This window comes from Oncorhynchus tshawytscha, linkage group LG09, assembly GCF_018296145.1.
Source record: "Oncorhynchus tshawytscha isolate Ot180627B linkage group LG09, Otsh_v2.0, whole genome shotgun sequence".
Taxonomy (NCBI): Eukaryota; Metazoa; Chordata; class Actinopteri; order Salmoniformes; family Salmonidae; genus Oncorhynchus; species Oncorhynchus tshawytscha.
The window spans coordinates 46414891-46428600 of NC_056437.1; the positions used below are offsets into that span (position 1 = coordinate 46414891).

Here is a 13710-nt window from a genome sequence, read left to right on the forward strand (position 1 = left end):
CCAACAGTCTATTTGGTGTGGCAAAAGAAAAGCCCATGCACTCTCTCCAACTCCAACTGTCATGGAGTGCTACTGGGTGCATAGGCTTTAGTGACAGCCCAGCACTATTTCAATTTCAAATAAACAACGAATCAGTCTGACTCTGAACCACAATTAGTTGAATCAGGGCCTGGTGTGTTTCTTCTGGGCTGGAACAAAAGTGTACATACTCAGTGGCTCTCCAGGTCTGGAGATAGAGAGCTCTCAACCCTGCTGTAAGGACACAGAGGTCTGATTCTTACAGTGCTTCCTAAATTATCAGACTGATCGGTTTTAATATCTGGTTGGGTTAAGTTCTATCTGTCTGCAAACTGATTCTCTAGCCTGGACCCATCTGAACTGACAATACCCTTTTCACACTACACTGTATCATGTTGACCAGGGCTGGGCGATATATCAAGGTTTATCGTTATATTCACGTTTATATTTTTAGCGCGATATGGAAAATGCCTGTATCGCAAGAATCGATGTTCTGTTATAATGTTGTAATGTTTTACAAATGCAGCATCTCACTGTCTCTTCTCTGTCAGCCCAATGTCAAACCATGTCCAAATTGCATGACAACACGTGCACAGAGGTTATCCACCAAACACAACCCTAGACAGCCTTTCACAAATTGTAACCACGGCGGAGAAGTGTAGCGGCGGTAAGAGTTCCACCAAAATGGAAAGTGAGGATGAAATCATCCCCAAAAATGGCAGCAATCTTTTTTCAGTAATATGGAAGTGGTTCGGGTTTAAGAGGTCTGATGTTCAGCAAACGAATGTCCTGTGCAAAATGTGTCGAAAGAAAATTGCTAGGAAAAGCAGCAGCACAACCAACCTGTTCCATCACTTGCAACTGAAACACGCGGTGGAATGGGAGGAACGCGTGAGACTTTGCAATGCCGATTCCAGTCGCCCGATTCCCAAAACGTCTGCTAAAAGACAAACTACCATAGCTGCATCCATTTCAAACGTAATCCCGAATGACAAGAAAGGTTTGAAGTGGAAGGAGATAACAGATGCAGTGACCTATTACATAACGAAAGATATGGTCCTAATCTTTACAGTAGAACAGCCAGGCTTTAAAAAGCTGCGAGGTACAGTTGACCACAAATATCAGTTGCCAAGCCACAAGTACTTCACGGAAGTAGCCCTGCCTCGATTATACACTGCTACCTGCGAAAGAGTCGCAGAGAAGCTGGCTAGTGTTTCTTATTTTTCCACCACAGTAGATCTATGGTCGAGCAGAACGTCAGAGCCATACCTAAGTTTGACAGTCCACTACGTAAATGAAGACTGGAAATTGCTAAATGTCTGCATCCAGACATCTTACTTCCCCAATGATCATACGGGTGAAGTAATAGCCCAGGGTCTCAAAGACTCTCTGGCATCGTGGAAGACGAGCGAAGACCGACAGGTGTGCATGACAACTGACAGCGGGAGCAACATGATAAAAGCATTGCGCTTGAAGAACTGGACCTGCCTGCAGTGCTTTGGGCACAGGCTTCACCTCACCATCGGATAATTAAAGTGCATTCAAAAAAGTTATGCTCAGGCCAGCTGTAGGCTAATGTGTTAGTAGTTGTGTCATTCTGCCAATCCAATAGCAAATAACCACAGCCTGTTTTAATTATAAAAAATGAACTAAATAAATACATTTTCAATCAAAATGATTATATAAATTTAAATCCATGTGTACGTGTGTGTATACTGGGTGTGTTATCGTGTATGTGTATCGGCCGATTAAATCGGAATGGCCAATTAATTAAGGCCGATTTCAAGTTTTCATAACATTCGGAAATCTGTATTTTTGGACACCGATTATATATATATTTTTACATCTTTATTTAATCTTTATTTCATTAGGGAAGTCAGTTAAGAACACATTCTTATTTTCAATGATGACCTAGGAACGGTGGGTTAACTGCCTTGTTCAGGGGCAGAACGACAGACTTTTACCTTGTCAGCTCGGGGATTCAATCTTGCAACCTTACAGTTAACTAGTCCAACGCTCTGACCACCTGATTACATTGCACTCCATGACGAGACTGCCTGTTACGCAAATGCAGTAAGAAGCCAAGGTAAGTTGCTAGCTAGCATTAAACTTATCTTATAAAAAACAATCAATCAATCAATCATAATCACTAGTTAACTACACATGGTTGATGATATTACTAGTTTATCTGGCGTGTCCTGCATTGCATATAATCGATGCGGTGCGTATTCGCGAAAAAGGACTGTAGTTACTCCAATGTGTAGCTAACCATAAACAATATCTTTCTTAAAAATCAATTCACAAGTATATATTTTTAAACCTGCATATTTAGTTAATATTGCCTGCTAACATGACTCGTTGCAAACTGTGAAGACTATTTCTTCCTAACAAAGACAGCCAACTTCGCCAAACGGGGGATGATTTAACAAAAGCGCATTTGCGAAAAAAGCACAATCGTTGCACGACTGTACCTAACCATAAACATCAATGCCTTTCTTAAAATCAATACACAGAAGTATATATTTGTAAACCTGCATATTTAGCTAAAAGAAATCCAGGTTAGCAGGCAATATTAACCAGGTGAAATTGTGTCACTTCTCTTGCGTTCATTGATATGCAACAGTTTGGGCCACCTAATTTGCCAGAATTTTACGTAATTATGACATAACATTGAAGGTTGTGCAATGTAACAGGAATATTTAGACTTAGGGATGCCACCCGTTAGATAAAATACGGAACAGTACTTCACTGAAAGAATAAACGTCTTGTTTTCTAAATTTTAGTTTCTGGATTTGACCATATGAATGACCTAAGGCTGGTATTTCTGTGTGTTTATTATATTATAATTAAGTCTATGATTTGATATTTCATAGAGCAGTCTGACTGAGAGGTGGTAGGCAGCAGCAGGCTCAGAAGCATTCATTCAAACGGCACATTCCTGCGTTTGCCAGCAGCTCTTCGCAATGCTTGAAGCAAAGCTCTGTTTATGACTTCAAGCCTATCAACTCCCGAGATTAGGCTGGTAATACTAAAGTTCCTATTAGAACCAATAGTCAAAGGTATATGAAATACAAATGGTATAGAGAGAAAAAGTCCTATAATAACTACAACCTAAAACTTCTTAACTGGGAATTTTGAAGACTCATGTTAAAAGGAACCACTAGCTTTCATATGTTCTCATGTTCTGAGCAAGGAACTCAAACATGAGCTTTTTTACATGGCACATATTGCACTTTTACTTTCTTCTCCAACACTGTGTTTTTACATTATTTAAACCAAATTGAACATGTTTCATTTTTTATTCGAGACTAAATTGATTTTCATTTATGTATTATATTAAGTTAAAATAAGTGTTCATTCAGAATTGTATGAAATAATGACAATTATAACAATACTGAATTAACACTTATTTTAACTTAATATAATACATAAATTAAAATCAATTCAGTCTCAAATAAAAAAATGAAACATGTTCAATTTGGTTTAAATAATGCAAAATCACAGTGTTGGAGAGGCAAGTCGGCCGATATACATTTTTTTATTAAAACGGACGATTTTGGTCCTCCAATAATCGGTACCGACGTTGAAAAATCAGAATCTGTCGACCTCTAATACATAGGCACACAGGCTTTACTCAGAGTCAGTGGCAGGGCATTAGTAAAGATTTTTAAAAGTAAGGGGCCTAGAAAGCTGCCCTGGAGAATGCCTGTCCACCTGGATTATGTTGGAGAGGCTTCCAGTAAAGAACACCCTCTGTGTTATGTTAGACAAGTAACTTCTATCTACAATTCTAGCAGGTTATGTAAAGCTGCACTGAAGTCTAACAAAACAGCTCCCACAATATTTCTATTATCAATTTCTGTCAGCCAATCATCAGTCATTTGTGTAAGTGCCGTACATTTTGAATGCCCGTCCCTATGAGCGTGGTGAAAATCTGTTAAAAGGGTTAACTGTGAAATTGAATTGTATCTAAGGGTTGGTAACAGGCTGATTGGCTGGCTATTTGAGTCAGTAAAGGGTGCTTTGCTATTCTTGGGTAGCGGAATTACTTTTGCTTCCCAGGCCTGAGGGCCTGTAATCCTCAGTAATTTTCAATCTTGTAGGCCTAGATTGAAGAGATGGCAAATAGGAGTGCCAATAGCGTATGCTGTCATCCTCAGTAATTTTCCATCCAAGTTATCAGAGCAAGGTAGCTTGTAATTGTTGATAGACAAACAAACCATCTGTACTGACAAATCATGGGTTTCACCACACAGGCAACAAAACAACACGGTGCTCAGTATCCTTCGCTCCCGCAATAAGGAAAGGGAAGTAGCTAGATAGTGTAGCCAATATCAGGCCAGGGTGAAGGCTAAAGCACATTTATTGTAGTGATTTTTACTAATAATGAAGAGCAACCAGATGCAGCACTTGACACATTTGTGAAATTGCTTATTCCAGTTACTAATAAGCATGCAACCATTAAGAAAATGACAGTTGTCAAAAACGGTTGTCCCTGACACAACCATGAGATGGAGCATGAAAATGTACAACTACGTTACAATTTCGTAAAAAACAATTACTCATAAAACAGAATGAATCTGAACACTCACAATTCGCAACTTCGGCAGACTAATTTCTAATTCTTGATTAAGTTTCTATAACCCTTACCGAACCTGAACCATTTGACATTTTAACTTAAATGGGGAAGGGATGTGCAAAGGATCCCGGATAGCACGGACCGGGCGCGCAGGGAGCAGCACGAGCAGCGACGACATCACTACGTCATCCAAAAACATGGCAGACATTGGATTAATATAAAATGTTAATATCGTCGGCTGTGACCGATGAACATTTTTTGGGATCTCTGCTACAATTATTTGAATTATTCAATTCATGTTTTGTGCACAAAGGTGATGACTAAAGAGTTAGAGAAGTCCGATTTCAAAATGTCTGTGGCCGTCAATGGAAATTGTCTTTCTGGTTCGGGTCTCAGTTAAACTGCAGTACTGAAGCATAACTGTATGTCGAAAACGTGATTCTGTACCGGAACCGTGGGCCACACAAGCAAAGGCTATGTTCGAGAGCATCAAAATCGCAATGTATCATGGGTAAATTGTCACCGACTAACCTACAAATAATAATGATATTTATGATGAAAGGTGATTTGTAAATAATAATAATTATTATTATTTTAATTTGTAAAGCACTTTCATACACCCAAGGCGCTGAAGAAAATAAAACATTTTATAAAAATAATAAAAACTATCCAAAACACAGAACATCTTAAGCAGACAACAATCAAAGCTGTCGTCAGATCTGATAAACAGGAGAACAGAATTGACATAGGCCCTTGAAAGCTTTACTGAACAGCTCAGTCTTTAGCTGTGCCTTAATAAGGATTAAACAAGACCAGAGACTCTGCAGCCTGACCAGGGTTGCCATGTTCGCACTTTTCTTGAAAAATGTGGCTACTTTCAGAACGATGTCGCAGGTGAAAATGTATTGGTCGCAGGTGGCAGGTTTTTGAACTACTTCTAAATTGCACCGAAGCCACCATGGCATTTCGTTTAGATATATATTTCATTGTGACCTGCTGCTGACTATCAGGCAGTGAGTAGGCTGTTACTGAGTTAGTGAGTGAGTGAATGCTGGGGAGGGTTGAGGGGTGTGTTGCATTGAGAACACTGTAGGTAGACTATTTAGATTGGTCATTATGCAGACACCCTCTTTCCATAAAACATATTAACGCGCTAGAACTGCTAGAACTAATACAAAGCGGACAAAGCATTTGATAAGGACTTAAGGCGCTCTAGAGCTCTTTAGATTCATTTGCTCAGAGGTGGTTTAAAGTAAACTTCACTCTAATGTTGACTTTTCTTATGGATAACAATATCATTCAAAGGGATTTTACTCATGCTCAGTTCCTGGGTCCGGAGCGCTGTGAGAGTGGACATTTGAAATGGAAGTTAACGGAACTCCCTCGCATGCTTCTGTTATGGGGAAAAAGTCCACAATGAAAATTACATTAAACGTGGAGAATGATAGGCTATATTTGATGGAAAATGATCTGGCAAGTTTAATGAGGGCAAATTATATTTTCTCCTGTGGCATATTCTTAAACTAGCAAGAATGATTATTTTAATGGTAAAACTAATTTAGCTTCTTAGCCTACCTCGTTAAAAATGACATCAATAAACCCTGAATTCTCACGATAACTTTATGGAAAAGGGGTTTCATGGGTGTAAATGTGGCAACTCTCTTGCTGGAACAAAAAAAAACAGTGCTAGTTTTCAGGCCTTGTGGGCAGGTTCAGGGGTCATTGGGCTTTACACTTTAGCTTGACATGGCAACCCTGGCCCTGACAGTGACTGAAAGTGTGTTCCACAGCCAAGGAGCCGCACAACCTAAATCCCTGTCACCCATAGTTTTTAGACTGCTGTTGGGCTGCTGAAGGTAGATGGAGTGGCAAAGGGTGCGTGTGGGGTGCCCATAGGGTAGGAGGAGTTCTGACATTTACTTGGTTCCAGAGTTGTGGATAGCTTGGTAACTGTGAACCAGGATTTTAAAGTCAATGTGTAAGTATAATTGATAATAATAGATCAGTCAGTTGGCAGTCGCTTTGATCCGAACACGGCCATAAACTAGATAAATGGAAAGGGCTCATCATCAAGACTGACTGAACAGAATCTGTTCGTATCCACTCGACTCTCGCTGTGCAACAAACGTCATCAATTTGTACATTTGGGCACCAGGTGTGTCCATATTATAGGCTCTTCAGGGTAGAAGGCAATCTACGACATAACAAGTATTATATGGATGGGCAATGCGACGTCATTGTTACATTGTTATAAACAATGGCATAATGTATCCGTTTTTGTATTCTGAACTGGTTAGTTGTTTTTTGATACAGTGCGATCACCAATTTGTTTAAATAGAGAATCTGGTTCCCAAAACAGTAGCTACTTGGACGGGTAAAGAAATGCTCATGTACTTAAGGCATATATTGCACATCAATCAATGGTGCATAACAATAATAATCAGACAACTGGACCACATCTCTGTCGAAAAGGCATTGAGAAAACATTCCTTACCTTTCTCTGTCGTTTCCTTCGAATGGTTGTTATTGTTATTCAGACCGCTGTGAAGCAGGCTAGAATAAATAAGTACTTCCGGTTCACGGATTTTTTTTATTGCTTCAGAATAAAAGTCACGTCCGGTATACTTTGTAAATGAATAATTAGGGCGAAGATTTGCTAAATTATCTATATATTTTATGCTAGTTATCATAGAATGATTTAAAGAATTTCTATAAGATATACTTTTGTGTACACGTGTCATTTTTCCTCCAGAGACACAGCAATTCATTTTTGTCATCCCTAGTGAACGTCAGTTCTTGTTCCGTATCTCTGAGGCCATATGAGCCACTGTCCTGTTGTCCCTTTGAGAGGACACTCTGGCGTTTTGAATAATATCACGTGTTGAGGTGTGACCTTGACATAAGAGCAAGAAATGTCCTCTGTTGTGGACACCCTGATATCCCAACTATGTTTTTCACCTACTTTTCACCCATTGACCTTAATGGCAATTACAATAAAATATAAAAGATATATATATATATATAAACATAAATATAAAATCTTGGTAACCCCAAATGTTTTTTTACATTGGACATACATATTGCACCATTCAAAATTATCTGTATGTTGTGTCGCAGTAAAAGGTGAGTCCATTATAGTTTCCAAATCCACAGATGCTTTTGTATGGTGCAATGTGTATGTCCAATATGAAAAACGGGTTGGATTTAAGCCGTTAGGCTACTATCTAAGGGCCGCAGAATGAGCAGTGGCGCTCCTTGGGTTGTACACTCTGTGGATTTGGAAACTAGAGGGGTTCCTAAGTAGAATGGACCCCCCTTTTTACTTTAAAACAATGTACAGGAAATTGAGTACTACGGTGCATTATATCCAATATGAAAAATGTACTGAATGGCCAATATGAATCGGCTAAATAACAATGCAATTTAAAAGTGTTTTGACTATTATAATAATAATATTATTAATATTGTTACTACTATTATTATTAACAGTAGTAGCATTATTAATTTAGTTTTGTTATTTGTATTACTGTTGGTAACGGAATTCCTTTTTTAATATTGTTAAACAAAATTCTAAGTCTGCTAATGGCTGAGGTCATGCTAGGTCCTGCTTAGCCCCTGCTTAGGTCAGTGGTTCCCAAACTGTGGGGCGCCTGAGGTGTAGGCTTTTTTTTTTTAAGATACTCAGTCCAGCTTTACACTTAGTCTGGAAAGTTGTAATAGTAGAAATTGGGTAGTGCATCATTAGTTCCTAGTGTAATGTTAGTTATTGCATACCTTAGAGAGCTATTTATAACTTGTCAGAAATGTCTAGATCAACTAGGCAATAAGCAAAACATTTTTATATCAACTAGCCCGTCAGCTAACATTCTTTTATAAAAACATGTTAGCTGACGGGCTAGTGGATCTGATAGTGTTTGTTGAATGACAACAAACACTTAAGCATTTCGCTACACTCGCATTAACATCTGCTAACCATGTGTATGTGACAAATAAACATTTGATTTGATTTAATTGAAGAATCCCTACTGTTGATCAATCACTGACAAATGGGCGTAGACTTTGGCTACCGACTTCGGCTTGCACTAACAACCAAAAAATAACTTGTCGAATTCCAAAATTAACAAAAACGTCACAAAATGTCGTCAGTATAATATATGCACAAACTGTCCCGAACTGTTTCACCTGGGAAGCATTCGGACACCTTTACAAGGACGACATGTCCTGAACAGAATCAGCCTATGTTTGTTGTATTGTGAAAAAAATTAGCTGCGGAACAGGCACTTGAACGCACTCATGACTCCATTCTATGCGCATTAAAGTTATAATCGGTTTGTCTGAAGTGCCTTTTGAAAGCCTAACACGTTGAGATCGGAATTTCTAACTTAGTTAGCCATGTTGGCAATAGAATAAGTATTCAAATGATGCCCACCTGACCCAGATTGCGATTTATAATGGAACGTTTTTTGGATTGCGTAAACAACTACAGTAATTACGTAGGGCTGTGTGCCAAACTAAAAACAACACGTGTATCAGTTCCTCAATGGCAAAGCTAGGAGAGCTAAAAAAAAAAAACACCTTTATAGTAGAAGGGTCTTTCCTTGAGTCATAAAAGTGCATTGACATTACTTAGGAAATGTACACAGTTTGGAGAAGTGTGTGGCCACTTGGAGACACAAGTTAGACCTCACTCAAACCCTTGTAATCCTTATTTCTTATCTTGCACCTATGCTCAAATGTAATTAGTATTCTTACTTTGTTACTGAATGTATCCAGAGTATTTTTTTATTCTGTTTTTTAAACTGCACATAAAATCAACAGTGGAAATGTTTGGATTCAGTCTTTTCAGGGGAACTGTTGTGTCCTCACCTTCTGGTCTGATAATTTCCCCATAATCTCCAAAGTGTTCTCTTTCAAATGCTGCCATGGTCAGGCATATGCTTTTTATAGTTCTTCTGTTAGAAACATTTAAATTTGTCCCTGTACATATAGGCCAATTTCCACAAGTGTAAGGGCTAAACAAAAGTCCCCCAGGAAGAAGATACTATCTCAATAGGTGCTAAAGGTAGTTAGCTTCTGTGAATGGGCTATGTCCTAATTAGCTAGTTAGCTAATTTACCAAAAGTTTTCATTACATTTCATATTCATATATTGTAAATGATGATAAACTACTACATGCATTTTGATTGTTGACATTTAGTGCTGTTTGCTGCAATACCTTTTGTTGACATGTTGAAATGAATCCCATACATAATTTCTGTTGATTTTAAATGTTAAATGAAAGGTAAAAATATCATATGTTGCAATTCTTCTTGTAGTTGGTGTGAATGCCATGTATTATCATCAAGTTCCTCTGCAGTTGATATGAGAAGAACTGAGTAGTTTTCTTAGTTATAACTAGAATGACACATCAAAGGCTTTTCTTCAATGAAGTGCCTTATGTCCTAATATAAATAACAATAACAACCTCCTATTTCTCAACCCAGATCTAAAGAACCAGTGAAAAGCGTTCAGGGTGAAGGCAGCGGACGCCATGCCTGGCAGTGACTGGACACCGTTTGAGAAGAACCGCTCCTACGGACATCGTGATTGTAGGAGGGGGCGTGGTGGGCTGGTCCATCGTCTACTGGCTGAAGCAGAAGATGATTCTGGACAGGGTGCTGGTGGTGGAGAGGGATCCCACTGTGAGTGGCCTAGGCTGTGTCATGTGACCTCACTCATGCCCTCCAAATACATCTGAAACTCCTGTCTACCAGCGCTTTGGATAAGTTTGTGCCTATGCCAATGTCACAGCATTGTGGAACATATAAGCCATGTACACACTACTGAGCCAAGCAAAACCAAGCCAACTGAGCTGAATATTGATGATGTTGATTTTGGTGATGCTGTGTTTTAGGTATGCCACAAACACAATGACTACTGCAGAAGGTGACAAGGTGGATTTCAGAAGAATCGAATATGCTAATGCAGGTATGACTCCTGATTTGTACAAGGACACTTTTCACTAAACATTAACTCTCCAATTAATAACTTTCAAGTTTTAATGTTACATGCACAAGTACAGTGAAATGCCTTTCTTGCAAACTCAAATCCCAACAATGCAATAATCAATAATAATGTAATGCTAGAAATAAAAAACACGAGAAATAAGAACAAATATGAAGAACACAATAAGTAAGTAAGCATATTATATACAGGGTCAGTTCCAATACCATATTTACAATGTTCAGGGATAGTGGAGTGATGGAAGTACAGACCCCTTGGCTTTTTCCAGATATTGTTGCGTTACAGAATTATTCTAAATTGGATTTGATTCGATTTTTTTTTTGCAAATGTCTGAAAATGTATTAAAAATGATTATTTATGAGTATTTAGACCCTTTACTTAGTACTTTGTTGAAGCACCTTTAGCAGCGATTACAACCTTGAGTCTTCTTGGGTATGACACTACAAGCTTAGCACGCCTGTATTTGGGGAGTTTCGCCCATTATTTTCTGCAGATTCTCTCAAGCTCTGTCAGGTTGGATGGGGAGCGTCGCTGCACAACTATTTTCAGGTCTCTCCAGAGATGTTTGATAGGGTTCAAGCTCTTGCTGGGCCACTCAAGGATATTCAGAGACCTGCCACAAAGCCACACCTGCATTTTCTTAGCTGTGTACTTAGGGTTGTTGTCCTGTTTGGAAGGTGAAGGTCCTGAGGTCCTGAGCACTCTGGGGCAGATTTTCATCAAGGATCTCTCTGTACTTTGCTCCGTTCATCTTTCCCTCAATCCTGACTATTCTCCATGTCCCTGCCGCTGAAAAACATCCCCACAGCATGATGGTGCTACTACTATACTTCACCGTAGGGATGGTTCCAGGTTTCCTCCAAACTCCAAGCGGGCTGTCATGTGCCTATTACTGAGAAGTGGCTTCTGTTTGGCCACTCTACCATAAAGGCCTGATTGGTGGAGTGCTGCAGAGATAGTTGACCTTCTGGAAGGTTCTCCCATCTCCACAGAGGAACTCTGGAGCTCTGTCAGAGTGACCATCTGGTTCTTGTTCACTCCCCTGATCAAGGCCCTTCTCCCCCAATTGCTCAGTTTGGTCAGGCGGCCAGCTATAGGAAGAGTCTTGGTCTCTTAAATGGAAGAGTCTTCCATTTAAGAATGATGGAGGCAACTGTGTTCTTGGGACCTTCAATACTGCAAACATTTTTTTGGACCCTTCCCCAGATCTGTGCCTGGACACAATCCTGTCTCGGAGCTCTACGGACAATTCCTTCGACCTCATGGCTTGGTTTCTTCTCTGATATGCACTGTCAACTGTGGGACCTTACATAGACTGGTGTGTGCCTTTCCAAATCATGTCCACTCAATTGAATTTAATACAGGCGGACTTCAATCAAGTTGTAGGAACATCTCAAGGATGATCAATGGAAGCAGGATGCACCTGAGCTCAATTTAAATTTTCATAGCAAAGGGTCTGAATACTGATGTAAATAAGGTCTTTGTGTTTTTCATTTATAATACATTTGCAAAACAATTCTAAACCTGTTTTCGCTTTGCCGTTATGGGGTATTGTGTGTAGATTCATGAGGAAACAAATTAATAGAATTTTAGAAAAATGCTGTAATGTAACAAAATGTGGAAAAAGTCAACGGGTCTGAATAATTTCCGAATGCACTGTAGATATGTGTCGGGGTAAGGTGACTAGGCAACAGCATATAAGATAAACAGAGTACCCACTGTGACTATTAAAACCTACCCTAACCAGCATTGTTTAAAGTGGCTAGTGATATATTTTCCATCAATTTCCATCAATTCCCATTATTAAAGTTGCTGCAGTTGAGTCAGTGTGTTGGCAGCAGCCACTCAATGTTAGTGGTGGCTGTTTAACGGTCTGATGGCCTTGAGATAGAAGCTGTTTTTCAGTCTCTCGGTCCCTGCTTTGATGCACCTGTACTGACCTCGCCTTCTGGATGATAGCAGGGTGAACAGGCAGTGGCTCGGGTGGGTGTTGTCCTTGATGATCTTTATGGCCTTCCTGTAACATCGGGTGGTGTAGGTGTCCTGGAGGGCAGGTAGTTTGCCCCCGGTGATGCGTTGTGCAGACCTCACTACCCTCTGTTCGTTAAGCCAAGGAGTGCTTGGTGATAAAGGAGGAAGCAGCCTGCACAAAGGGGAGGAGTAAGGTGAGAACAAAGTGCGTTATGAAGAGTGGGAGAAGAGAGAACAATATCTGTGTGATTACCCATTGTGACGTGGACTGTCGGATTATGCCCCTCGTGTACCGAACCGGATTGGCTGAGAACCCGAGTGTGAGGATTACCCCTGGAGAACTGAACGGACAATGAGAACGGCTTGCAGACTGTGAAGTAATTGGTGAATTCCCCCTCCTTCCCCCAGTGTACCTAAATCCCTAATAAACTCCCCATTTGCATTCTAGTTGTGCTACTGGTTCATGTTTTGTTATTGAACTTGGTGACGTGGAAACCCCACACCCTTGAGCCTTCTACAATACATATGAGATGAGTGATGCAAGAGATGTAAACATTATTAAAGTCACATTATTAAAGTGACTAGTGATCCATTTATTAAAGTGGCCAATGATTTTAAGTCTGTATGTAGGCAGCAGCCTCTGTGTTAGTGATGGCTGTTTAACAGTCTGATGGCCATGCGATAGAAGTTGTTTTTCAGTTTCTCGGTCCCAGCTTTGATACACCTGTATTGACCTCTCCTTCTGGATGGTAGTGGGTGAACAGGCAGTGGCTCGGGTGGCTGTCCTTGATGATCTTTAAGGCCTTCCTGTGACATCGGGTGCTGTAGGTGTCCTGGAGGGCAGGTAGTTTGCCCCTGGTGATGCGTTGTGCAGACCGCACCACCATCTTGCGGTTATGGGTGTTGAGGTTGCCGTACCAGGCGGTGATACAGCCTGACAAGATGCTTTCAATTGTGCATCTGTAAAAGTTTGAGGGCTTTAGGTGACAAGCCAAATTTCTTCAGTCTCCTGAGGTTGAAGAGGCACTGTTGCGCCTTCTTCACAACACTGTCTGTGTGGGTCGACCATTTCAGTTTGTCCGTGATGTGTACGCCAAGGAACTTAACACTTTCCACCTTCTCCACTGCTGTCCCTTCGA

The 13710-nt window shown here is 40.1% G+C and overlaps 1 protein-coding gene across 1 annotated transcript in view; it reads right to left on the bottom strand.

Moving 5' to 3' along the window:
• Window positions 1-7173, bottom strand: part of LOC112259138 (alpha-tectorin-like) — a 78180-nt gene extending 71007 nt beyond the window's left edge. The window contains exon 1 of the mRNA XM_042327857.1: window positions 7092-7173. The gene's annotated coding sequence lies outside the window, so the exon portion shown is untranslated. The remainder of the gene's footprint in view (window positions 1-7091) is intronic.
• Between the last annotated feature and the right edge of the window lie 6537 nt (window positions 7174-13710).